Source organism: Crocodylus siamensis, chromosome 11 (genome assembly GCF_052110815.1).
Source record: "Crocodylus siamensis isolate JL-2025a chromosome 11, ASM5211081v1, whole genome shotgun sequence".
NCBI classification, from domain to species: domain Eukaryota; kingdom Metazoa; phylum Chordata; order Crocodylia; family Crocodylidae; genus Crocodylus; species Crocodylus siamensis.
Window position 1 is genome coordinate 59,805,320 of NC_143405.1, and position 25,930 is coordinate 59,831,249.

At 44.2% G+C, this 25,930-nt stretch overlaps 1 protein-coding gene across 9 annotated transcripts in view; it reads left to right on the top strand.

The window, feature by feature from the left end:
• FOXP1 (forkhead box P1) overlaps window positions 1-25,930 on the top strand; it is a 442,295-nt gene that overhangs the window by 44,052 nt on the left and 372,313 nt on the right. For 8 of the 9 annotated variants that reach the window (XM_090021540.1, XM_090021542.1, XM_090021541.1 and 5 more), the window contains one exon: window positions 9,882-10,008. The exons of the other annotated variant lie outside the window; for it this stretch is intronic. The gene's annotated coding sequence lies outside the window, so the exon portion shown is untranslated. The remainder of the gene's footprint in view (window positions 1-9,881; window positions 10,009-25,930) is intronic. 9 annotated transcript variants of the gene reach the window in all.

A 25,930-nucleotide genomic window follows, 5' to 3' on the forward strand; every position in this document is an offset into this window, starting at 1 on the left:
ACGCTTCCTGACTTGAGTTGCTTTAAAAGCCACATCTCGCAGTACTTACCTAGACTTGCATGGCACAGACAGAGCTGTTTGCATGTTGGGATAAATAGTTTTTGATTAATGACACAACTTGTAGACTTGTAATCAGGAGTGTCTTATCAGCAGCTTTTCAACATTTGACATTCTGCATGGAATGTGCCAGTGGCGGAAATTTAGCGCTCGGTAAATGCTGTTACAGTTGAATTCCACACACATGAATTATGACAAGTGAGGCTGACTGTTCTGTGGTTTGTTGTGTCTGGTTTGGTTCCTACTTTTTAAAGTTGCAGTTGCATTTGGTCATTTGAAGCTTATTTTCATAGTCTGGCCAAACCAGCAGGATCCCCGTGCACTGCAGGGGAACCTAAAGCATCAGTCTTTAAGCTTAAAGTGCTCAATAGATAAGGCTTTTAAGACTGTTGCATCATGCACTATGCCTTATGGGCTTATTTAGTAGAGTCCGTTTGATTTAATTTAGATATTGAATAAGAGAAATGCTTTAATAGTCTTAAGAAAGGGGTATACATTGTATCTTTTTCTTGGATTCCTTAAAAGGCAAGATGGCTGGAAATGACTGTGTATTTGATTAAGTTTTATGTTGCTGTCGGACACGATGGTGTCTCCAAACTCTTAAAAAATGGGTTTTGCGGATCATTGCTTTGCACGTGTCCTTAGTCCCCCTCCCCTACCCTCCCCCCCCAGAAAAATTCTTATTGGGCTTTATTTTTTTAATTACTACACGGGGACAAAAATAACTCTTCATCTTGAGATGATTTCGCTGTAAGAGATTATTCACTGGTAGTAAATTAGTAGATTATTCAGTAGGGTTGCCTGAACGGGGCATGAAAACAGTCTGTCTCTGGCTCTCCCATTTCCCTCCTGCTGTATCACAAATAAAAATTGCAACTAAGTGGCTACAAATGTTAGACGCATGCTGATACCTAGACATCTATCTTGTTAAAAGGTTTGGTTTACTACTTGTTTGTGTTGGCAAGATTGAAAATCACTTGGGGAAAGAGGTGCTGTTTGGATGGCTTTCCTAGGAGATAAGCAAAGCCATGGGGAAGAAGCTCGCTTGCGTTTTGCACGGGCGTGCTGACTGTCCCGGCGCTTTGCTTTGCCTTTGGTGGCATCGCTGTTGTCACCGGTTCTAAAGAGACTGTGACAAGCGACTGCGATTGGTGCATAATATAGATTAAAAGGATAAGGAATTGAAAACCTGCCACAAAAGGTTTTACTGTAACAATAAAAAGGGAGCTGCCGGGATAAGTGAAATGTTTCTTGGTCATAAAAGCAACGTGTTTATAAGTTTTGAAATGTCATTTTACTTCTTTCCAAAGGTGCTGTGGCTTGCTTGAGATGTTTACTGAAGGGTCCGTTTTTATAGCGCTAAGGAGACTTATTGAATGTCTCCCAATTTATAGCCCTTGTTTGTAATAGTTTTGTACTGGTCAAGAGCCAGGTATTTAATTAATATACAAGCCTAACCACAGCCTTTGAGGTTGCTTTCGCATTGAGGTGCACTTGCGATGCCTTGGCCGTGATTTTAAAGGTACTCCAATGGAAGCATCTTCAGTGGAAGCCTGCTAAAGCTGCAGATATTCAGAAGCTCTGCCAATGGTGTCACAGGCGTGCATTACGTTTGTGCCCACCGACTCGCATCCGCCAATTCTTGGTGCCCCATCTTGAAAACTTTGGCCCTGGGCTGAATGGCAGAACGGGGAATAGGATCCAAAGCTTCTTAACTGTGCTTCTGAATTAGCTCCTTGACTGCAGTGGCACTTAGGCAGGTATTTTAATTTCTCTCTTGGATAGGGCTGCATTCCTGGATCATGTTCTCTGGTTTTAACCAGTAGACAACACTTTGTTTCTTGGTTACAGACAAGCCCAATCATATTTGTGTGAGTAAGCGTGCAAGTTTTGACTATGCCACGAGGGAGGTATGCTAATGAATATTCTTCCTGTCGTTATCAAAATCAAAATACTTGCTACTGTCCTTGAATGTTAGGCTGGAAGTGATTTCATTCCCATGGTGCAGCTGGTGGAGTGACACAGAACTCCAGTGGGATTTCGGATGTCACTCCTGTAGCCCATCACAGGCATGGCTGGGAACATCTGATGCAGGTTCCCACAGGTGAAGCCAGTTTGTCTGGTTTCCAACAACAAAATGTCTGATTCGAGATGGGTGTAGGCTGGCAAGGTTGCATTTGGATCTGGCTTTAAGGGCCCTGAATGTTGGTGATCGTTGCCATCAACAAAAGTTGGGTCTGGTTGCAAAATTTCTATCCAAATCTGGATTTTGAGTCACCGTTCTGGATCGATCCATGCTTGTTATGCAACTGTCTAGAAAGCGGAAGACGTGGGGCCGTTGTTATGAGTAATGTAATTCTGCTGTCGGTTCTGGTGAGTCTGACGGATTTACATCGGCTGAGGATCTGGACCAAAGACTTTCAGCTGCTGGATAGGTTTTGATGATGAGCATATGTAGTCCGTAATTGGGGACCGTCTCTGGAGAGGATACGAAGGGGAGGGACAGCATGCTGGGAAATAGCCGTGGTACAGCAGAGAGGGTCCCTGGTAGGAATCCAGGGAGATGGGGCGATGATGCAGGCCCGGGGAGAAGAAACGCTGAATTCAAGAAACAAGCATTTGGCATGGCGAAGGGGTAGAGATGGTGAGAATGGTGAAGCTTTCCTTCACTGTTTGGCATTTTGCACCCATTGGCATTGCTACTGCTCTTTATACCAGGGCAATGTCTTCAACTCATGGTTACAGGCCACCTCCCGTTGTGTTAGGTGTACAAACACACAGCTTATGCCCGGGTCCTCTGTAGTATTTTGGCACCTAACTTCTGTTTATTTCAATGGGCCTACATATTTTTTAGCGATCTGGGCCTTAGAGAACAAATACTGCCATCGTTTGCACTTTGGGCTGTGGCTGCGGGTTTTCTTTTGGTACCGTACAGGGCAGAAGGTGAGGCTTGAAATAATAATACCCACCTGCATGGAGGCCTATGCAGAATGAGCCAGGGGGTGTCCCAGCTCCCGGTGCCAGAATATCCTCCCTCAAAATGGGCATGGATTGCTGTACCGAGGAGCGTGCTCATCAAGGCAGTGTGTGTGTGTGGACCTCCAGCTGGGGTACTCTTACGGGAGGGGAGGTAAGGGTTTGTGCCCCTTGCCCGTAGTATTTGCACGAGACGGACAGCTCGACCAGCTTTGAATGGCAGTTACAACCCTCGCCCGCAAAAAAGAGAGCAGCCGTCGAGAGGGAGGTAACGTGATGGATGGTTGCAGTAAAACCCAGTCAGTACAGGCTCTCCACAGCATCGCGTGTAGATGCTGACAGTCACAATATGCGGGTAGCCGAGTGGTAGGAGTGCCGACTCGACTTTCATCTCCGGAGCGGTCCGCCCTGCACCTTTTACAAGTGCTGTGTGCCTTTCAAAATTATAGAAGTGGAGCAAGTGGCGGAGGACGTTCTCCAGTAGTGCCTCTCTCCTCGGTCCCCGGTTAAAAGGGAGCTTCGGACACGTCTCCCGCCATCGCTCCCGGGTTGGGTGACGTGAGAACACACATGTGCTCTGTTCTGGATACACAAGTCACTATGTTTCAACAGACTTTTGAGTCTCACCTCCCAGTGTTTATACAAGTAAAGGCACTTTTTACTTCCCAGCTCTCAACATCTGGAGCTCAGTTGCTATTATTACAAAAAAAAAGAAAAAAGGAAGCTGAAATCTGCATGAAATGCCACTTTCTCCGTACTTGCCTACTATGTTCAGCTTTGGCCTGGCATCGTTTTAAATATAAGGCGCTCTAAGTAGTCGCAGATTTAGTAGCTGCTGTTTTTTCACCTTGGCTTTTATGGTAGCCATCTTGGAATCTCAACCAGTTATTCAATTAGGGCTTTTCTATTAGACATCTCTCTAATTGAGGATGAAACCAAAATCATTAATCAAATTAAGCATGAGAGAGAGGGAGAGAGAAAGGGAGAGAACAAAGTAGCTGATATACAAAGCTACATGCCACTGCCTTGATAGTGCTGTGGCGCTTCACTAAGAGGAGTCTCCTTCTGGCTGGTGACACTCTGCTTTTTCCCCCTGCAGGTGCTGAGCAGATCCCCTTGGCTTTGGTTAGTCTGCGTGCCTGGCGTTTGGGCTCTGGGCTATTTGTTGGATATAGGGCTTGCTTTTCAGGAGCTTGGCTCTTTTTTTTAATGTGCTCAGCCTGCCAGAAGGGCTGGAGTTTTCCAAGAAGCCAAAGCAGGAGTGTCGGACTTGGAGCCCGGGAAGCCGTGTTTTGCCTGACACACTGGTGTAAGGGTAGGAAGTTTTGGCGGGGCAACTGGGGGCCAAGCTTACTGCCCAAGTCTTGGAGCATGGTGCTCCCTTGGGCACGTGTGTTGGTGGCAGGGGTAAGCGATGGCTGCCTTAACCTGCCTCCACTGCTTATCCCATTGTTGCCTCCATATCTGGCCCATGAAGAGTCCCGCAGTTCGGGTCCAGCCCTGGGGGAGTTTGAGACCCCTCAGCTAAAGTACCCAAAAGGGAGTTATCGAGGTATAACGCAGTCTAAAGCGCGCTAGCCGGTTGTGCCTATCCATATACTCATAGCCAGCTCTTTTGGCAAGCGTAGCACCTAACAGGCCATTTCACAGCCAGAAAGTTTGGAGCCAAAGTCTTCCAGAGCTAAAGGGGTTAGTGTGCTGGAGTTTCTATAGCCAGTGGCATGCAAGGAAGCCATGCGAGTAGCATCACGTACAGCTGCCATTGACTCGCTAGCATAAGTGACATAGGTACCAGTTTATAGTCAGGAGGGATGGAGCCACCTTCAGATCAAGTTCCAGGTGGTGCTCAGTCTGAGGCCACTGGAGCGCCCGTGCCCCCAGACGAGACCTAACCGGCCGTGGAGTATCCTGGTGTAGGTTTGCAGGTGCCAAAAATTCTGGGCTTGGGAGCCCAAGTCTGTTGTCCTGCCTCTGTCCCATTTTTTTAAGTGCTTTCTGTATCGCTCAGAGCAAAATAAGTTGGGTAACTTAGCCAATTGCTTGGGGACGTGGGACAGAATGGAGCGTATTCCATGGCATGATCAATTGAACACAGTATAGGCACGCTGCTTGATGGGATGCAAAAGTACTAGAAATATCTATGCAGGCCACCTGGCATGCTTCTGAGGGGTGGTGGCCAGGTAAAATTGTCTTCTGTGTATAAATTCAACCTTGAGCCAGTCTCAGAAAGGTGCGGTGGGTTCCAGCTGAAGGGGCAAGAAACTTTTGCCTCCCGTTGTTGTTCTAAAGCTCCCTCTGAAACCGCTCCCCCCACAAAAGAGGCTTTGAGGATTGTGGTTGAAGCCTGCACGTTGTGAACAAAGGACTAGTTAGCATTTTTCCAGCTCATGTCTCCTGCCTCTAAGGAAACTCATGACTGATCAGACATCCCAAACGTTGCAGTCAAGTGTCATGGACCCAAAGCCGACTTAACGGTGGTCGGTCCCCTCCTCTTCTGAGTTTATGCACAGCGTTAACCTGTTTATGGCAAATGCGCTGTTTTGAGAAACAGACACATATTTTTTCCAGTGCTCTTTATTTTGCGGCTGGGTGGTGGTGTTTGGTAAACAGCCTGATTGTTAGGCGTTGGCCTTGGGGAGATTGCAGCTGCTCCATCCCTTTTCCCCGTAGACTTTCGCACAAATTGGGGATTGCTGAAGGGGGAAGATAAACAAGAAGAGAGTGTCGATTTTATTCCCACTTCCAACCTGTTTGAATGTGTTGGTTTTATAAGGAAGAGATCCCAGGTTTGGACTCTTGCGTTCTGTAGACAGGCTGCATTGATTTAAGCAGATCTGCAAGCTAGCAAGCTGGGTGTTATCCACCAAGAATGCATGTGCATTTTAATATGTAAATAGGGAAGGGTGATGGCTTCATCCTCTTTCCAATGGTACCCAGGGTGGTAATAATGCTTTTTCAATCCCTGTGAAAACAGATTGTATATGGCACAATGAATGTTTCAGCTCTCCCAGTATTTTCCCTAAAATATTTTAATGTTTTAATTTATTAGACTGCTTTCGTAACCTAAAGAACAACATTTTGATGTATTTACAACTTAATTGTTAGAAAGTCGATTTATTGTCATTTTAAGACACTTTGCAATTGTGTGCGTACGTAGAAGCAAAATGTTCACATTCATACACAGTTCTTGTTTGGAGGAATATGTTATAAATTGATCTGCAAGTGAGGTCCCCCCCCCCTTTTACATAGTATGGATAAATAAAGCAATCTAACACAATTTCATCATAGCTGATAAACTGTTCAAAGAGGAATATTCGAGGATAAAAATGATTAAACCTCCCCCTTTAACCAGGATTTTGACACTTAACATCAAAAACAGTTTCAAAGTGTTTTGGGGGAGGGGGAGGAAGGACAGAAACTACTTTAAATCTGATTGGGGTAGGGGAGGAAATAGGAGAACTTGTCCACTGACAGTTATCTTTACCCATTACAGGACGGTTATAGCATTATTTCCACTGAGTACAGTATAATGAAAGGCAGGTGAGCTTGTTTGGTTTTGCCACATATTTCAAATAGACGACAGGCATACGAGGGTGATTTTTGATTATCCTGTGGCATCAGCTGCAAGTGGTCATTTGTCTCTTTCTCTGCCTTACCCTTTTCTGCTTTGTCCCAGGCTTGTCTGTGTGCAGAGGGGAAACACTCCCTGCTATCAATTATAAACTGACCACCTTTTCCCTCCACCCCATCTCTCCTTTGAACTCCCCTATGCAACGATGCTCACAGAAAAGTGACTTTTGAGAACAGCTCAGCTGGTTGTGGTTTACAGTGGCTGCTGCTCCCAGGGGGTTTACTGCACCTCTGAGTGATGTGCGCAGTTGTTCGGTGCCCAAACAGCATGCGTGGCGTCCTGGACTCGGAGATCAACGGCTGGACTCGTGCTGGCTTCCACGGAGCTCAAGATTTCGCCCTCAGTGATGGCTGTTATATCCGACTCCATCCTCTTCCGTCCCATTTACCCAGTTACCTCGCAGGCATCCGTATGCTTGCGTAGTTTTGTCACCAGTGTGTCCCATCCTCGGGGCAGAGTCGGGAAGAGATCGTGTTCGTGCAGTGCCTAGCACAGCGTGGCCCCAACATGGCTGAGACTTCTGGGGATGTCCCGGTATAATAACCGATGTTTCAGCCCGAGTGCCAGCTGACGGTACAAACTCATTTTCATTTGCTCTGAAAGTTCCTGCAAGAGCCTGAAATCATTTAAAACGGGACAGTCCTGAAGATGTCTTTCACATGCATTCAGAAAGCTGAATATTTGTGGAGAACAGGCAGATGGGGTTTAGATTGCACCTGAAGCCGGAGCCGTGACTAACAGGAGGAGGACGAGAGCTTGGTTTGAACTTGGCCTTCAGGCCGGTTGACAGGCTGCTTTGTCCAAGTCAAGCCAGGCAAAGAAAGAGGTCACAGCACAACTGTGTAGATCCTCCAAACTTTGGTTTGGTTGGTGCGAAGAGACCGAACAGGCTAGGCCTGTTCAGTTTAGAAGAGTGATGCTTGAAAGGGGCCATGATCAGGGTTTGCAAAATACTAAGTGGTGATGAGAAAGTAAATGGGGATTTATTATTTACTCTGTCTGAATACAAGAAGTAGGAGTTACAAAATGAAACTAGCAGGTGGTAAGTTTAAAACTAACAAAATGCAGTTGTGTTTCACACAGCGTGTCATTGAAGTGTGGACATCATTGCCACCAGATGTTGCGGAGGCTGATAGTTTAGCCAGATTCAAAAAAGGGATTGGATAAATTCAGGGACAACAGTAACTACTGTTACTACGGGAGTTAGTGATACGGCCTCTAAATGAGAGCCTCTTAGACCTTAAATGGTGGAGGCTGCAAGTGCAGGAAGAACGGCGGGGAGAAAAGCCCTGGTCATATCCAGTTCACACGCCTTTCACCATCCACTCTCAGCCACTGTTTGTGACATAGGATGATGGGCAAGATGGACCAGTAAATGCCAGCTCTTATGTTCATATTAAACCAACAACTCTCCCAAATTTCAAATGTACTTTGTATCTTGTGTAAGTGTACCTTGTACTCCTGTATCTCTGGCATTGGGACAGAGAGTGTAAAGTTGCTCAAGTGATTAAGCACCTAACTAGGACATCAGGAAATTTGTTTCAAAGTCCTGCTCCGCCGCTGGCTTCCTCTGTACTCTCCTTGGCTAGACTCGGGACCGAACAAATGCCCACAGCCATTTTGGCTGGACGTAGACTCTCATTCCAAGAGCTAGAAGATGATGCCCAGCCTGTGTAGGGTGGAAGATACTATTCATGATGTCTTACAATGTCCTTTGTACAATGACATAAGGCGAAAGCATTCATCGCCGTTCGTGCAGACATTGACATATTTCTCAAATGGAGAGAAATTAATATGGCTCCTCCAGCAAACAGATTCATACTTAGTAAACCCACTTGCAACTTTTGCTACATAAGGCTGAAGCGATCACAGCTAAACATCCGTTGCTGTTTATGACCGATTAAATGTTATTGCTATATTTGTTTTTTACTGTGTCAGTTGTAGACTATACACAGCAGCTTTATAGGTTTATGATTTGACTGATCACCATATTTGTATTTGATTATATTAGTTCTAGGAGTAAGAACAATGCTTTTATAATGGTCGGCCCTATTTTATTGTTATGTTTGTATTTTTGTTATTTTTGCTTAAATTTCTATTATGGCTCTGTCTGTTATGTTGTTTTCGGGAGCATGGCTTTCAGCCAGAATCCTTAAATGAAAATAATTAGGACTTCCTTTGTGAACTTGGGCAAGTTGCTTGGTATTTATGTTCTTCAGTTCCTCCTTTTTCTAATGGGGGTAATAGCATTTCCTTTGTGAAGTGCTCAGAGCTCGAGAGTGGCTCTGGGAAATGTGCTAACCATCCCTTTTCAGCTGTCTGCTTTGCTCCTTTTGGGTGGCTCATGTGCAGAGCAAGTGCTTAAGTCCTTCTCTGATTAAGTGGGATTTAAGTGTATGCTTAAGCGCTGTCCTAAAAAAAAGGCTGCAGCTAATATGTCCACTGGCACCAGAGTCCACTAGCCCACAGGATTTTATCCAGCCTGGATATAAGACACTTTGTCAATGAAGAAAATATAATTTGTTTTAAAATAACTAACTTGGTGAACTGGCTAATTAGTGTGTGGCATAAACAGCACTCTCAGAGCTTGGCTTAAACTCAGCTCTTTTATCAAGCACTGAGGCAAGGAAAGCTAATTTATATTTTCTTAACTGATGTTTGCAAATTTTGCCTTTTTGCCCCAAACATCAAATAGTTTTTATATGTGTGTTTTTCCTTATCTTGGAGGAAAGATTATTGCTAAAGAGAGATTGTACATTTTGTTAAGGATTTATCAGGATGAAGTGAGTGAAGGCAGAGAATAAATATCTGACAAGCTCAAAGACCCTGGTAGATTTTGATCATGCAAAGTAGGTTAAAGTATCTGAATGTCCTGAAACAATACTGTGTTTCCCAGCAGAGTATCAGCTTGGATGTCAACTAATTTTGATATCGCATATGAAGTTATAAATCAGCACAGCAGATTACATATTTGAAATAACAGTACCTTTTAAAAACTGTCTTCCTGGCTTAAGTTTCAGTTTTATTTATAGCAGAAAGAAAAAAAAAATCTTCTCTATGACACACAAACTTTTAATATGTTAAAGCCTACTTAAAATAAGGTGCTTTCCCCACCTACAGAATTTATAATCACCTTTTCTTTTCAAGTTCATGGAAATGGTGGGTTCGAGCATAGTTCTGGCTAAGTGAAGCTTTAAAACCTGTTTTTGTCTTTCAGTCTCCTGAGAACTTTTTTCCGAGCGATTCCAGCTTCTGAATATATTTGCCATGATAAGGGTTTTGATCCCTTGCCGAATTTGCCCTGAGCCATGAGTGGATATGTGTAATGCCCACAAGTAAAACTGGTGAGTCAACAAATCCATGTCTGTAGTAACACACTCTTTCTCTTGCCTCTGTTTTCCCCTTTGTTCTTTCCTCTGGTACTTTAATATGCATTTTTTTAATAGTCTGTGCCTAAAACTATGTTGCTAGTATTCTGCACCCATAAACATCGATTGCTGTTACTGAACAGCTGTAACGTCTGTTTTATTAATATAACATGCCCTCCCACCCAGATCTTGCAAATACAGGATCCCGTTGCAGATGTTTGAGGGTGGAGTTTGAATTTAGTGATCTGTGCAGGTAAAGCCAAGGGCTGAAGCCTTCCATATAGGCGGGGCTTTGGCATGGCTAAATGCACGGCATGGAATAAGTAATTATGAGTATGCAAAGGCCACTCTTCCATCACATGCTTACCGCTTTGCTCTCAAAGAAGCTGTCTCCAGAAAATAAGCCATTATCATCATGTGGCTCGGCCCTATATTCCAGTAATGAACTGGTGCCACTGGTACATAGGAGAGCTGTCTCCACTGCATGCTTCTGCTCCCTTCCATCCCACCGCATGAAATCTTGCATTCTCTTCTGTAAAGGGTGGGAGCCCGTTACCTCCGAGCCTGGCTACTGTGTTGATGGACTTGGTCCGACCTAGGCAGAGGCTGAGAAGAAGCAATTAGTGTCCTCCTATGAATATAGCGTTGCTATTTGCCCCCGTTGCTGTTATAGATGGTCACCAATGTGACCACTTAGCTATAACCAGTGAGCAAATCTGTTCACCCCGATTTGGGACCAACTCTGTGCAATGGCTAGCAGGTGGGGCAGCAACCAGTAGGCTGAATTCCTCCCCCTGCTCGATGCCTGTGAATCCCACTGGCCAGGGGAGAGGGCTCCAGCGCCCTTTGACAAACCAGGATCGCAAGCGGGTATCACTAACTCCCATGCCTTGTCCTACCTCCGGTTTCTAATCTGTTAACTGGGGTTGGGAAAATGTTTATTCATTCATTAAAATACTAAAAGGCTACAACAAAAGGATTCCTTTTATTTACAGGGAAATGACGAGAGAGGAATAAGAAAGCTTTAAGACTAGGAAATGCAAGTAATTAAACCGCATAGGTGATGGGAGCATAAAATGTTTTTTGAAAATAAATTTGGGTTTCTGGCACACGTTTAATAATATCCCTCTGTGTATTAGGAAACCTATTTCCATTCAAAGATTATAAAAACACAGAAATTCACACATCAGTGAATTGTGATTTTTTTTTTTTTCTGAAAGGTTCCATTTTTTTTTTTCTTTTTCCAGAGGTAGCATAATTACCATGTCATTTAGCAAAGATTATAATAACTACTCAATTTTTACCGACTGGTGTAGTAAACAGTTGAATAAACCCATATGGCAGCTCAAAGTGCGTGTGCGCGCGTGAAAGAGAGAGAGAAAAGAGTGGGGTTCCTACTAATTCCTTTATATCAGAATGATCAGCCTGCTAATGTGACTGAGATCCAGGCGTGCGGGGTGATTTCCAGTCCTCCTTTTATGACGCATACAGAGCAAGACAGATTCATGGTGCTCCATCACGGACTGATCAGTCGGCTTTAGTGATGGTGCTGACTATTTATAATGACTTCTTCCCAATTAAGACAGGGAAAAAACTGACCTTTTATAGCTATATGGAATATGCCTTACCCCTCAGCTTGAGATTTTTTACTTAAAATTCCTAAAATAACCCTACGTGAAGAATGTGTGGCGTTGCAGAGCCCTGCTGAACAAGTCCTTATTGAAAACTGAGGCCTCGCTGAGCATGGCACGGACTCGGCATATGGTACCATGATAACCTGGTGGCGCTGCTGATAATGGGGCTTGATATTGCTTAAGAACAGAAAACACACAGAAGAAAAGGGCACTTTAAAATGTCCTCTTGCCCAGAGAGGTTGAATTATGAAGGTACAGATCTATGGGTGACTGGACCCCTGAATAGGGATCAAATGTGCTAGTGGTCTGTCCCGTCAGTAGCTTCACGGTTAAGCATTTCAGGCTGACCGAACTTCTGCAAGCATCCGGCTGGACAGAAGGATGAGCTTGTTTCACTCGTAAGCTCAGTTGCTTTTATTCACTGATTAAAACGATGTTTTGTGTAGTCATTTTTAAGTCTCTCAAATGTATTCGGTTCTCTAAACGCTTTTAAAAAAAAATCTGTTGGAAAGGAACATTTAGCCCCACGTGGCACTGGTAGATGTATCTACATTTTAACCTGTATCTTTATCCAGCCGCTTTTCTTCTGGCATATATCTCTAACTCTTCTCCACCATAACTGTTCTAGCAGTTGATAAGTTCCCAGCAATTGATTCTAGCGAGGCTTGTGTTTAAGTGATTTGCTTGCTGGCTACCCTGCTTCTCTCCCACTTGAGGACAGCATGGAAAAGTGACCTTTTTCTGCTGGAGTGAGGTCCACCTTCATCGCTGTTTTCCCTACTTGAGTCTTCGTGATGATGTCAATGATTTGTTCACAGCCATGTAGGTTTTAGAAGTTTCCAGCTGATTGAGTAACCAAATGTGGTTCCCGCTAATTGTGTTGACTGAATACTTACGGCCTTTAAAAGAGAAAAGAGTGTTATTTTAAAGCGTGGAGTCGACCTGTGAACCCTTTTTATGGCAGGCAAAGGTCATCTAGGGCAAGCAGCCAGAACAGTGAATTGCCTCATTGCAACATGTAAGAAAATGAGATGAAAGATTGGTAAAAGGTTCTAACAAATTGCTCAGTGTTACAGACTTTTAGAAGTGAGGAATTGGTGCTGTCTACTTGCCTGAACTGGAGAAAAGCAGGCTTGCACAATAAATTGATTTAAGAACGGAAGAAATCACAGTAATGATACAGGGCTTCAAATTGGGATTCAGCACCCAGCTTTGCCAGTGCCATTCAGTGCTACGTATCCTGGGCTGATATAATAGTTATGCACCTGCTGTTAATCTGCTCATCTGCTTAGCATCCTTGGGGTTAGGCTGGGTCCTCCTTTCTCTTATAAAATACACTATGTGGTAGCTACAGTTATTCTAAAAGGAAAAAAAAATTAGATTAAATGTCATTTGGGCCTAGCTAAACTAATTCGTAGTTCTCTGGAGGGCGGTCAGCAACAACCTGGCTTTTATGGTTGGGAAACACTAGTCTAGGCCTGATGCTAGTCTTCACACAAGTGTCTATCGGGAGTAAATCCACTGACTTCAGCAGAATTATGTTAGCATAAAATCCCATAAGTGAGTTTGGGTGCGAGCTGCTAAGGCAGAAATTGAGCCCGATTCCTTCCCGTGAAGAATGAGGGATGACCAGTTGGCTGGTGGGCTTCATCCTAACACTGCGCATTTTGAGGACAAAAGTGCTTTCTGTCTCCCTCCCTGTTATAAAACATCAGTGGCTCAAGAAAGACTTTGTTTTGCTCAAACTTTCTACCCATGAAACTTTCTACTTGGGGGGAAAAGTAATTTTAACAATTTAATATACTACATAATGTGTTTTATAAGCTGGTGTGAATGATCCTAAGTATTTTGGTCTTTTTTCATAACACAATGAACCTAATATTGGTAAAAATACAGATCTTAGCTGCCACCATAAAGAGAGGCTAGATTTAATAAACAGTTATGAATGTTGACAGCTGCCTATCAGATTGTATAACATTGGGTATAGCACATGAAGACAGTGTCAACTTATATTTTATCTCAGAAGTATTTTCAAAGCATTTATTTTGCTTTCTCTTGAGTCCTTAACCTAATTCAAGTTATATAATTGGCTGAATATTTTTCCACATAGCTAATTGGCTAGTTGCCAGTGTGGAAACCATTGTCTGACTTGATGATGATCAGAAATTAACATGACATTTGCGTGGTGGTAATGGAATACATTAGTAATGTAATTCATGACTGTAAGAAAGAGACCATCATCTCCCACCTATGATCAGCAGGAGGGGCTGGGAGGATGATGAAATGCTCCCAGCAGGCAGCTCACAGCAGTGGCTGGCCAATCTCTATGTCAAATTTAGTTTTAAATTCTTCAGACAAAGCTGTAATGCTACCAATTAATTACTACAAATGTCAATTAAAAATCTACCAAATAATATAGTAAGATTAAATTTCAATTAAAAAAATTACATTTAACAAGGAAGATGCAACATTAGTTTAATGAATTCTGCTGAAGGTGACAGTTTATCGAGATATGTTTATACCATGTAGGTGGGTGTAAATTCATTGGATGATATTAGCCATTTTCTTCTGTATACATATTAGTTGTGAAAATTATTTTCTACTGTGGCCATGTCCTGGAGGAGATGGGGCATCAGGGGGCATTTCTCATCATTAGAAGAAAGGGGAATTTCACGCCTTTTTAAGTATGGAAATCTTTCCACACTTAAAATGAAAAATCTCTTGTAGATCTTCAGACTAGCTAAATTTGTGGCATTTCTCAGTGGTTCATATTTATAAAATTGAATATAGATTTCACAATGGTGCAGCAGCACATGACTTAAGCCTCCTAATAATAAAATTATTTTGTGCACAGCTACATGCAAAAAGTAGTAAAATGGAAGTGGTGAGCAGGATTTTACCTGTGCAACCCTTGACTGAGACCAGAGTGTAGGAAGATCTTTATGTACATGCTTGAATGAAAGTTAATTAGGAACCTTGTTGACAACACCGGGACTACAGATATTTCAAGTTAGACATATACTGAAGTATGTTACTGGATCACAGGCAAAACGATCAGGAGTGGCACAGCAACCGTCATGTACCAGTCTAAACTTCCATGTTTGCATAAAATATATTTGAATTTTTGTTGTAAAGATGAAGTTGTTCATGTGCTCGCTGTGTTGGTTCAGTAACTGAGATTCTAGACTGGAAGTGACAGGACATTTTTATTGCACACACAACGTCCGTTAGTTGCCGAAGGATGCAATCATTTTGCAGTTTTGGAGCTTCAGACTGAAATATGAATGTTTTGAAAACCCTTGCAGTCTACTGGGTTCAGAAACAACTGTGTTCCCATTGGTGGACATGGGTGGTAGTCTGTAGACAAGCAGACAAATCAGCCCGGTGCAGAGGTGCACAGCTGAGAGCTGCAATTAATTATCTGTCCTCCTGATGTTAAAATTCAGGGCAGCTTAGGCCACCAGAGAATGCATTTTACAAGCTTAATTCCTAAACTTGTTTAGTATCTTTCTATTAGCTTTTTATTGTTTCTTTTCCATTGTCATGAGTGAAATGGCAGAAGGCGTAAGCAAGGCAAGTACTCGTATTTCTTCGCCCCGGCATTGGAAAAATTCTCTGCCCTGTAACAAGTGAGGTGCTTTCTCTTGCCAGTGCAGATTCCTGAGCTATCCGTCTTAGCTGGAGTTAAGTGCTTACTTTGAAAAATGGGGTTTTAGCCTTTGTGAAGGTGAAAAGAAAAGTTACCGAGCATGAAGTAACACCATGGCCTGCAGGCAGGCATCTCCAGCACCTTGACTGCTACTTGAGCTTCATCCAGTGGGGGCAAAATGGCATGCATAGGTCTATTGGGCATCACTGCTGCTACTCTGAAGTTCCTTGTAAAGAATGAAATCCTACTGGAAGAAAGTCCCCCGTCCTCAGCATTTTTGCATGGAGTAAATTGACTTTGTACTAAGAGAGAAGCAAACATACAGCGCACAGCATTATGCTTGTGTAGATCACACCGTTCTGGGCTAACCGTGCCGTTCAGCACGGAAGCTGTAGTTGGGTGCCAGGCATACTGGTTTCGTGTGTTTGCTCCAGGTCACGTTTTGTAAGATTGTTTGCTTAATGCAAGCTAGCTTCCCTGCCACCTGGTGACTAGGCTGTGTAATAGCAAACTGCCGGCTTGGAGAGCTCGCTGGATGGCCACTCTTCATGAAGTAAAATCAGAGGTAAATTACTGTTATCGTTGCTGCGCATCCATACAACATGCGGAGAGAGGGCCATGCCTGGCAGCCTGGGGGGAGTAGAAGTTCACAGTAAGTAGTCACCTTCCAGCTGGACTTACAGGCATAGAAGATGCCTGCTAGATAGACATGGAAGGTGGAGTCCTGAAATCAGCTTCTCTTAAGAGTGCATCTTTCCAGCAGGCTTTCCCAACCCTGGACAGGGTCTGTTCTCTTCCATCGTGAGAACAGGCCAGCACTCTGGCAGTAAATGTCTTCCTTTACCGCTCTCCCAGTGGTACCTCCCCAAGAAATGTCATGCTACAACTTTCCAGACTGCCAGAAGCTGTCAGTCATATTGCACAAAGCAAATTTTGCAGCCTGTTTCTGCTCTGAACAAGGTGTCCGATTTCAGGATTTCTTAAAGATTTTCCTCCTTACATTGGGGTCAACCAAGTGGCTTGTGACGAGAACACTGCGCGCATCCAGAAGGAGACAGCACCTATCGAGTGGGTCCTTTGTTCTTCTTGTGTTAGGGAGTCTAGCAGTCTTGTTAGCAGTCTTGTTAAGTACCTGTGGATGCTAGAGGAGTGAGCCTCCTGACATTCAATTGCTACCAATTCCCTTTGGACCAACACGTTTTTAACCTAAGCTTTGGCAGCTGTAGTGAATCTTCCAGAAGACTAAGCTGAGAGAAGTCATTAAAATAGATTATCTGCTTCCCCCTTACTCATCAGGATGAATGAATGAAAGCTTTAGGTCAGAAGGCAGGAAAGCGGCTCTTCTCTGGACTCTCTCGAGTTTCTCCACATCCTTCTTGAAGAGTGGCACCCAGAACTGGACGCAGTCCTCCAGCTGTGGCCTCCCCAATGCCAAGTAGAGCAGGAGAATAGCTTCCTTAGTTTTGCTTGAGATGCATTTGGTGATGCACGCCAGCGTATTGTTTGTTCTGCTGACTGTAGCATCGGACTGGTGGCTCATATTCATTTTACGGTCGGTGTAGGGGGATGGATCTGATGTCGTTGGTTCTTGCCGTAACCTCCACCTCCCCGTGTTGGGACCGTCCTCTGGGTAATCCACCGGGAACCGCTCCTTTGTAGGCTGAACGCTTCCAGACCGCCTGCCACGACTTCGATGATCTCCTGGTTCAGTGTTGATAATCCGGCGCGTGTCAGTCTGAAGGCGAGACTCCTGGGTCCTAGGGGTCCCACGTTGTCGAGGGCTCCTCCACCCCTACGCCCTCGCCTGTACCTCCATAACGTGAGCAACAATCTGGTCAGCCCCCTTATCAGGGTATCCTGCCTGGGGTCCATAAACCGAAAGATAAGGAAACAACTTAATACTGACAGCCAGGGATTCCCCGGAGCTTGGGGCCGCTTGGGCCTTTCGCGAGCCTCCCCGGTCCTTCCCTGTCCGCTGTGGGGCTAGTACTCTCTTCTGAGCCTCCGTTTAACTCCTCAGCTCGCTCGAGGGGCTTACGGGGTCCACTGGCCCCTCTCAATCTCAGTTGGGGCACTTTTACCCTCTGTAAGTGCCCTTCTATTAGAGCAAGTACGGTCTGCTGGCTCCTACCGGGTCGAGCCGCTCCAGCTGGCTCAAAACAGTCGGTGTCCGGGGTGGGCCGGTTCCTTCCCGGATCCCGAACCCCGTTGGGGATTACCCTGACCCCAAAAGGCCCTCCCGCACCGCCAGGCTACTTGCGTCCGCGCTCAGGTGCTCCCGCCGGCATCCGCTCCGCCGCCACTCCCTTCCAGTCCCTCCTCCTGAGCCGCTGCTTTATAGTGGGCTGGGCAGCCTCATTGGCTTTTTTCTGTGCGTACCTGCGGATGGCGAGTGTCCCTGCCTTGGCATTTTGCCCCGAGGGGCGTAAAATAGATTTGTTAGCTCTGGATCGTGGGGTTTTGGGGGCCGCTGGCTCCCCTCCTCCCCCGTAGTCGGCTATGACCCCCAGGTCCCTTTTGGACATAGTGCTAGCTAGCGTAGCACCACTGAGCCTGTAAGAGATCATTGGCTTTATTGCATGTCACTCGGGCTAAATTTCCAGTAAGATTAGCAAGGACTTAACGTGAGTTAGGAATGGGTCTACACCAAGGCTGTTGAATTTATTGGAAAGTTTAGCTTGAGCAAACATAAGCCAAGGTTTGACTCAACTATTAAGCAGGAGGAGTTTTTTTTTTTTTCTTTTTAAATTGTTGATGTATGGCTCGTGATCATTAGAGGACTGAACAAACACCTCCATGCAGTGTTTTGCCACATGCCCGAAGTGTGTCTTCAATCATCATAACCACATGGCCCTTTGTGCCTTATCCCTTTCTCCTTAACTCTTCTGAGATTTCCACAAATGCTCAGGAAGACCGTGTCGTTTTCAGAGATTTGGCCTTAACCTGGAATTTCCATGTTTTTGTGGCTTTAAGTCAAGCCTTAACATTACTTTTAGTATAATGTTTTTGTGGTTTGATGTTCTTAGGGTTTTTTACAGGATTTCTTTTAAATTCTGTCACTGAAGTGTATGAGAGCTGACAAGTGTAAATATGTAGTTAGACAATTTCGAAAGTGTATTATTTACTGATCGACCATAATGCCTCCTCTGGAGCCATTATACTCAATCATATCATGTCACTCTGCAGGAGGCATTACGATGGTAATACAGATATGCATATATATAGATAGATATTTATTTATTTTTTTTGAAGAGAAAGACCCATTATTGTGCATGTGTAAAAAAGCTGCTTTTAATTGTCCATGATGTTCTGTGTGTTTTTAAAATTAGGATTTTAAATCATAATATGACTAACAGCCTCAAAACTCATGTGAAAAAAATGAATCTAAGCTTATAGAGTAAACGGAAAAGCCGTAGCGGACACAAACCTGCTCTGTGTCATACTGCTGTCAGTCTTCCTGCTCTGATTGGTCTGTTTTATGTCCTCTCTGGATCCAAGGGAAACCTAGAACCTTAAACCCAGGTCCTGGCAGGTAAAAAGCTTTCTGTTTTCTCTGTGTAATTTCCATCTGTTGCTGCAAGTGCTTTCCCTTAATTGTGTTTGTGACATTAGTGAATGCCTGTTCTGAAGACCGTTGCACAGAGTTCATGTTGATGCAACGCCTTGTATTGGGAATCCCACAGAGAGCATCTTTGAGCTGGACTAGAAAGAGAGGAAAGCAAAATGTGATCCTCGAGTTGCATGAGGTCAAAGCGAGCAGTGGCTGAATGGCTGCATGTCTTCCAGGGGACTGGTTGTGGTGAGGAAGAGGGTTGGGAGGTAAAGAAAGGGATCAGGGCCTTGTTAATATTACCTCGAGTTTGGTACAGTTGCATTTTAAAGCTAAAAACCTTCTCTGCCTGCCCCCCACCTGCACAGCTGTGCCTCGCCACTGGAGGGTTGGTGAGCAGAGCTGGACTAAGAGCTGTAGCTGTGAGGAGCCACTAGGAAAGCTCGTGAGCCAGGGCAGGCTCCTGTCCCTGCTGTAGGTGGAGCGGGGGACATGAGGCTGGGAGGGAGCGAGTTAATGGCATGGGGGTGGGTAATGAAACGGGAGGTGGAAAGGAAATGGACCTGGGGGAAGGGGAGGTGAAATGAAGTCAGCCAGCCACTGAAGAATAAAACGAAACAAAACAAAACAAAAATTAAAAAAGAAATAAAGAGGAAGTAGGTTAAGGAAGGTCTCATGTTTCAGTAAACTGGCATTTGGGATTGGGGTGTGGGGGTGCTGGTCATGCTTCCTGGGGTGGCTGGGAGGTGGGACTGGTAAGGGGAGGTGCTTTTAGGGGAGCCACTGTCCCTGCCCCAAGAAGGAAGCTGTAGCTCATGGGGACCTAGTGTGGTCCCTCTGTCTTATTCCCCCTGTCCCACCACCACCAGACCTCGCTCTGTCCATTCCTGGTGACCCGGGTAGCTGGCATGTGGTCTGCAGGCGGTTTGCATGGGGTTCTTCCCCTGGGGTGGGAAGGTCACACCTCCGGGGGCAGGGTGGCGGGGTGAGCTGTTTTGGTGCCAGAATCCTCCCCCTGGGGGTGAAAAGGTTCCCTGCACACAATGGGAGGGAACACTGCATCCTGGGATGCTGGAGGACTGCAACTTGGGCAGTTCATCTGCGGGGAGTGTCCACTCATCAGTGGAACATGAGTTTGGTTACACGGATCAGAGAGAAACCCGCCCTGGAGTGACGTAAGGCTAAGTCACCTAAAATGTGCTTAAAGTAGATTTCAGGTAATGTGTGGACAGTCCAGCTCTAGAGCGAATATGAGCAGAGGACGGGCTCTAATGACCTGTAGGCAAGGAGCTGGGGCATATTTCAGATGGATGTGGCCCTGTCAGTCAAGTGTAGACCCATCCTCAGCAGACAGAAGGAATAATTTGAAGAATTCCCTAGTTGGAAATAAAGGTGCAAGTGGGAGCTAAGCATCAATACTCTGAGATAAATAGGTAGGGAAAAGCAGGTGGGGGTGAGAGTGTGTGTGTTCCTCGCTAGGTGTGATAACTGAGAGAGAAGTTAGCGTGCACTCGCCCAAGAGGAAGAAGGGAGAGGTGGAGAGGTATAATGATGGCTAAATAAAAAGGGTCAGGGGAATAGCACATGTACATCAGACCCAGTTTCTTGATTTTGGTAGGGTTATGCACATTTATGACCTCTCAGGCTCTGGCCTGGTGTTTTCAAGCCTTCTGGTGTGCTGTGTGGTGCCTCTGAAATTGCAAAGTGTCCATGCCCAATGCAGGGAAGGTAGCAAGGAAGCTGCTGTTCTGTACTTTAATTTCAGATGCAAAAAGTCAGAGCAGGTGACTGTTTGGGGAAACTCTGCTATGCTCCATGGCTATCAGTTGAGTTACTCTGGCATCACACTACTTAAATAAGAAATCAGTTATGTTTTTTTCTTCTTTTTTTTTTTTTCCAATTAGTTTTTTAACTTGTTTTGAACTAATTCCTCTCTCACTGAAAAGGATGTCTTCACTTGCTGGATATGGAGAAAACACATCATACTGAAGTAACACACCTACAGTGGTTAATAGCTAAAAAACTTGTGCATTTGCTCATAGATGTGGCAAGAAATTCAGAGTATTATCACTACAGCAGTCTTTAAGTAGAAAGATATAGGTTTTTAGCCAGTTGTGCTAGAATTGTAACTCTTCCTCTGAAACCATAAGAAAGTTGTTTCATTTTTAAAGTAATGAATAAAAATGCAAAGGCATGCCAGTTGCATTGTCTGCCTGCCATGTCTTTGTCTTTGCCTAAGACACACGTGGTTGTGTATGTAAAGTCAGGATTGAACCTAACATTTGTGAAAACTTGGCCAGAGAAAGTCAAAATGCTTTTGAGATTGGCCAATCTCCCGCATTGTGTTTTGAGAATTTATTCCTTGAAGTGTCATCAGCTAGGATCTGAAATATCACAAATGCTTCTATGGAGATCATTAATTTAAGGTTGCTGTTGAAATATTCATGTATGTAGGATTAACTGATTTATTAAGGAGCTATAAAGCATTTATACACACAACTTGTTGATGATTCAAAAAAGGAGTAATTCAGTTTTTGGACTCCCTCAAGTGTGATTGGCTTTCTTTCTGGGGAGCTTATTTTAGGGAAAAATCAGTGTCAACTGAAAAACATTCCATTCTGAAAAGACAAAAATTCCCCTACTTGTGAAAATGTGTCTTGGCAGCTGATTTAACTTCTGATACAAGATTTAACACTTTTCACTAAACATGAATATTTACCATGGCAACAGCTACGTTACATGCCACATGTTGGAGACTTTTACATTACTGCGAAAACTTGTAACCAGTCGCATTTCGATAACCTCCTTGTTTTCATTGGCAGAACAGGTTCGATTGCGGCAGCAGCTCCGTGCACAGACCTCTCAAAGGTGCTCGGTATGCGGAGCAGCTGCAGAATAGTCACTCCTAGCTGAAAGCTTTAGTGGACGTTGGTCATCGAGGATGACCGAGTAGTGCCAGTTATAGGCCACAGCCTATACCGAAGAAAGCCGGATGGTCATCTCTCATTTTCATAGCAGCTTTTGGAAGTTCTTACTTGTGTTTGTGGAAACTCTTCAAGCCTTCTTGAATCCCCAGTTGCATCGGTGGCTCCTGTTTTCACAGAGTCCTTCCTCATGATCTACCCAGAGGCAATCATCTTGGAGACAGTTTGCATCTTTCGAAGGAGTAGCCCTCCTTTGCCCTTTTCCCTTGGCTCTATATGACTTCCCTCTGCTGTTCTCTCCTGGTGTAGTTGCATCTCGCAAGAAGTTAGTTCCACCACGTTTCAGAGGGACTTAACAGAAGCTAGGCAAACAGGGCAGTACGCTGGCAGACAACCCCCCCCCCCCCATTGCCAAATGCAGACTGCACACTCCTAGATGTTTGCTGAGTTCTCAGTGAGCTGTATAACCCCTCAGGAAAAGGACAGGAGTGCCAGTGTGTTACAGCTCAATGGAAACCTCTGCTCAGTCTGTGGTTGTGGTCAAAAAGAAGAGGCAAAGAAGATGTTGACATGTATCAGGAAGGGAAGAGAAAAATCTACGGTGCCATTATGCAGATTGGTGAGATGGCAGGATTTCAGGCCATCACTTTTACAGTCATAACTGCCATTGCAGGGGTGCAGAGACTGACAACAAAAAAGACTGGTCCAGAGTCCATTCCATTGAAAGAAAGGTTGCAAAACGTATGGTCAGTCTAGTTTTTGAGAGCTGATGGTCAAGATGAGGCTTGAGGTATATAAACCACGGGACGCTGTAGAAGAGGTAACCTGGGTACTATTAGCTGTTCTTCTAATAATGCAGGGGCTGAGGGACCTTCAACAAAGCTGTAAAAGGTGGCAGTTGCTAAAAGTCATCAAGGGAGATATTAACCCCTCCCCAGTTACTATTGAATAATGTATCTGTGGAGCTCCTTGCCACTGCTTATCCCAAGCGGAGGGTGGGACTGAACAACAGGACTGCATGTGTCTGGGGGGGGTAATGAACATCCGCAGCGATATTACATGGGACTCCTTTTTTAAGAAGGTAGGGTATAAATCCTCCTTCTGGAGTCAAAGCCAACCTCTAACTGAAGTGGTTAAACAGAAACCTCTTCCACCCTCGGGTTAGTTCATAACAGTCTGCTGTGTGGGTTTCTTATGTTTTCCTCTTAAGCATCTGGTTCTGGTGCTGCTGGCGATGGGATACTGGCCTAGATGGGGTGTTGTTCTGGGTTGTCTGGCAGTTCCTATTAGTTTTGTGACTTGTTTAAAATTCTAGTGCACCGAAAAGTCGTAACTGGCACCTACTCCGTGCATGCGTGGTGAGGGGCTCTGACTGCCCCCCACCAGCACTAACGAAGGGGCTCAGCAAGCCCTGCGATGGGCTGGCACTGAGAATAAATGCTTGGCGTCTTCTGCATTGCAAGCACGGTGTTTGCGTGATTACAATTGCTTTCTATCAATTTTAAGGCTGGTTTAAATTTTGGCCCTGACTTGACGGTGTGAATTCGCCAAGCTGTGTTGATTCAGAACTTAAATAATTCACTTCTCTTTTTAGCCTACTGCCTTTCAAAAGGTGTTATATTTGTTTCCATTTTGTGCTAAATTAAAATTAAGTGCTTCAACTTTGTGGATTTTATCCTGTACAAATATATCTATTTAAATCCTTTTATTCTGTAGATGTGCAACTAAGAAAAGGCAGCTGAGTAGGGGGAAAAATCTTTTTGTTTTACTTGAATCAAATATCCTATTGGGATTTCAATTATATGTGAACGTTACACTTGTTTGTTACTAAGGTGACTTCAGTGTCAAGGTTATGTGGATGTACTATTATAAACGCAAAGGTAATGCAAAAAAGAAAAATAGTAATGTTGGCTAAAATCATCATATTCCTATAGCATAAAGTTGCACAGCATTCTACATTCAGATTTGGTTCTATTAAATTACCTATTTAATAATTTGAATCCAATGTTATTTTTATATTATATTGCAAATGTGTGACTGTGAGGTTATTTTAAGATATATTTATTAAGGGAATGAATACAATAAGACAAGTCATTGCAGCCCACATACAGTTCTTGACTTCTCATTTTATGATGTTTCAATTGCATATGATTACTGAATGTAAGTTTTAACTTTTACAGGGGTTCATTAGGGATGCACTTGTGTAGAGACAAATTCAATAGAAATAGGAGTCTTTTTTTTTTTTTTTTTTTTTTTTTTTTACATACACTTTAGGAGCCTGGTGAGCTGGGGCTGTCTGATGGTAATGTGAGGCCATCTCCTTGGGATTTCAATCCTGAACTTGGATGTGCTCTTTGCTAGGTGTTTTAAGGGCTGGACAAACTGAAGAGGAAACTGGAACCATCCCCTGTGATGAGGATGTTGGGGAGCAACTGCTGGAGGGGTCACCACTTGCTCTCTCCAATGCAAAGCTCCTAAGTGGGGAAGCATAAGCCTATTTTATATTACTGGCACTTGTTGCCAGCTTCTGAACAGAGTGCAGAAAAGAGACTGTGCTCTCACCTGGAGGGTGGAATAGGCTAGGATGACAAATTGACCTTCACCTTATGTTTTACATGTGCTTTTTGACACCAGGAACCAAGGGTTTAGTGAGAAATAAGGTTTCCACGCGAACATGGAATCCTGTTTTAATAGAGAAACCCAGCAAAACTCATTCTTAACAGAACAACAGATCTGTTCCATTAAAACCTATGTTAACAGGCAAGTGGTGGGAAAATGATCACTGGGGGCAGGTTTTAAGGACTAGGTCTGATAAATGAATATATCTACCCTGCAGTTAAAATAAAAGCTGTAATGCTTTGGGTGAATACTAAACAAAAAGCAAGCTGCGTACAGTACATTTTATGTGCCTTGATTTATTAGCGTGATGTTTGTTGTCATGGATTGAAACTGAAACATCTATAATAACCAAGTGAGCAAACTTTTAATAGGAGAAGTTCTCATCTCTAAAACTAGTTGTGATAATTGCCATTTCTGTATCCACTCTTCTGTTACAGGCTCATCGTTCCCTCATGCCCTTGTGCTTGCAGACCTGGGAGACAAAGCAAAGATAAAAGGAACTAACTTCTGTTCTAGGTGCTAGGAAGGGAATGGTACTTTCCTCCTCAACCTTTATCCAAGGTGGTTGGACCTCCAGGGATAGTGCAGTATCCGGTATTGTACAACCATCCTGTCCTCTCTGCTCTGCTCTAGGTTGAACTATGTGCAGTGTACAGCTTCATAGGACAGGCCAGTGTTTCAGCTCCTAGGCTATATATCTTTGAGTCCAACCCTTTTCTCTGCTTGCCAGTGTTGCGTTGCTGTTACTACTGCAGACTTAATTTAGCTTTAGATTAGGCTTTTCATGCAAAATTTGCTCTTTACTTCCCATTTCTGGGTGAAATCTCCTAGTAGTGGCTGTAGGGTCATAGATTCATAGATTGTAAGGCCAGAAGGGACCTTGGAAGATCATCGGTCCAGCCCCCAGCACCAAGCAGGAAAGATAACTGGGAGCCAGGTGACCTTGGCAAGGTGACTGTCTAGTCTCTTTTTGAAGATATCCAGGGTAGGTGATTGCACCACTTCTGGAGGGAGCCTATTTCACAGTCTGGACACCCTGACTGTGAAGAAGTGTTTCCTAACGTTGAGCCTGAATTGATCTTCCAGGAGTTTGTGGTTGCACGCTGGCCTTAGTAAAATGACTTCGATTTTGACATTGGAGGAAGCAGAGAAAAATGCACTGCAGAGAGGAGGTTCCTCTTTCTGTGCTTATATTAAGTCAGTGGATTTTTCAGTAGAGATCTCACATGTTTGCATTTTATTCTCTTCAGCGTAGCATTTTATTCTCACAGTGCCCACACTGTTGGAAGATGATGGTAAGTTTGCAAGCTGAGTGGGAGGGGAGGGGTCCAGTGCAGTGCCACTATGTGCCAAGAGCATCTTGACCACTTGAAGCCTAGTTCTTGCCATCTGCCAGCTTTAGTTGGCCCCTGATTACATTAGGTGTTTGGAAACCCACCCCCAGTAGCATTCAAACATTTCTGAGGCACCTTGGGCAGCACCTGCTTTGCCTGTAGCATAGCAGAAATTTTGTGCGGTTCCT